Below are 2060 nucleotides of genomic sequence, written 5' to 3' on the forward strand. Positions count from 1 at the left end.
TGAAGCGCGATGATGGTCTCAAAGGGTCCCGGGCATCAACCACAGCATCCAACTCCACTCGGAGGGTTTCTGTGAGAGACGAGTTGCTTGTTAAAGAGGTTGCAGAACTTGAAGCTAATTTACCTTGTACATGTAAAGTGCATTTTCCTGATCCAAGCAAGCTTCATTGCTTTGAGCTAACTGTAACCTCAGATGAGGGTTACTACCAGGGTGGAAAGTTTCCATTTGAAACTGAAGTCCCAGATGCGTACAACATGGTGCCTCCCAAGGTGAAATGCTTGACCAGGATCTGGCACGCCAGCATCACAGAGACAGGAGAAATTTGCCTAAGTTTACTGAGAGAACACTCGATGGTCGGCACTGGCTGGACTCCCACATGAACACTGAAGGATATTGTTTGGGGATTAAACTCTTTGTTTACTGATCTTTTTTTTTTTTTTTTTTTGAGGCAGAACCTCGAGCTGTTGCCCTGGATAGAGTGCTGTGACATCACAGATCACAGCAATCTCCAACTGCTAGGCTTAAGTGATTCTCTTGCCTCAGCCTTCCAAGTAGCTGGGACTACAGGCGCCCACCACAAAGCACAGCTTTTTTTTGTTGTTGTTGTTGTGGTAATTGTCATTGTTCATTGGATTCAAACCTGCCAGCTCTGGTGTATGTGGCTGGTGCCTTAGCCACTTGAGCTACAGGTGCCAAGCTGTGTTTGCTGATCTTTTAAATTGTGATGATCCACTGAACACTGAGGCTGCAGAGCAACACCTGCGGGACAAGGAGGACTTCCAGAACAAAATGGACGACTACATCAAGCGCTACGCCAGATGATGAAGGGGACGCGTGCAGGCCCACAGACTGGACGCAGCTTTTCTCCAACATGAAGCAGCAAGAGGTGACCCCTCTGCTCGGTGTCCTCATGCTCCCTCAGCCCCTCTGGATTGTCCTGGCCCTGTGACCATGTTGTCTGAAGGAGATCATCTTCATGACTGCCCATCATAGATGGAGAGTTCAATGTAAACCCAGCAAGAACACATGTCTGGAGTTCTAAGGAGTTGTCTGCTTACCTTAACACATTTACTTTTTTGAAATTGTACTGTATAGGTTGGTGGTGAAATTCTTGAGAAGTTGTAATGAACTCAAAATTGAGGCTAGAGCTTGCTTACCCTTTCCCCAAACAACATTGGCTTCCTGCACAAGTGACGCTAATGATGTGTTCGGTGTAACTTGCAGATTGGCAACAAGAAACCCGCTACAAACTGTGATTGGATGCAAATTCTCGTAGCTCCGTCCACAAATGTTGGCCCTGCCTAGGTATTGTGAAGCTTTCCAGAATGCGTAGAGTCATCCACTGTAGATCTCTTAATGAAATGCATATTTTATTTAATGTAAGTATACTTTGGAACAGATTGGTAATTTGTACAATTCATTGCTTTCATCATTTTTTCTCTTCTCATTTAGTTTATATTGTCATTGTATAGAGCAGACAGAAAGATGTTGGGTCAATTAACTATTAAAGAGAAATACAAAGAAAATAGGAAACACACATGCACAGAAAAAGAAGAATCACAGTCATAATCCTCAGGAGTGAATTATATTTGGCTTGATGTGTAATTGAAAAAAATTCAAATGTTTGCTATATAATAATGCTGGCTTACCCTTACATTTTTTCCAAGGCTTTTAATACCTATTAATTTATTTGGTTCTCCAAATAATCCCAAGAAGGATATCATCATTGTCATCAGTTTACAGGCAGGGAAACTGAGACGAGAATGTTCAGAGTCACAACATGAATAGGTAGCAGAAACAAACTTGGAGCTAGCCAGCGGTTCTCGATCTGTGTGTTACGATCCCTTTGTAACAATGAAAATACATCGTGGCATTAGGAAGGTTGAGAACCACTGTACAGTAATGATAATGATGCCTGACGTTTGACGAGCCCTGCCTCTGTGCTAAGCTCTTTCTATGCCGTCACGCATTTGACGATGACTGGGAGCTGGACCCATTCAATTGGGATCAATTGCCCTGGACCCATGTAACAGATGGGATCATCTACAAGTCATTCTGCT

At 43.3% G+C, this 2060-nt stretch overlaps 1 pseudogene; it reads left to right on the plus strand.

Moving 5' to 3' along the window:
* Positions 1–831, plus strand: part of LOC100946577 — a 4316-nt pseudogene extending 3485 nt beyond the window's left edge.
* Positions 832–2060: the final 1229 nt, after the last annotated feature.

Source organism: Otolemur garnettii, unplaced genomic scaffold (genome assembly GCF_000181295.1).
Source record: "Otolemur garnettii isolate 467f Iridium unplaced genomic scaffold, OtoGar3 scaffold00008, whole genome shotgun sequence".
Taxonomy (NCBI): Eukaryota; Metazoa; Chordata; class Mammalia; order Primates; family Galagidae; genus Otolemur; species Otolemur garnettii.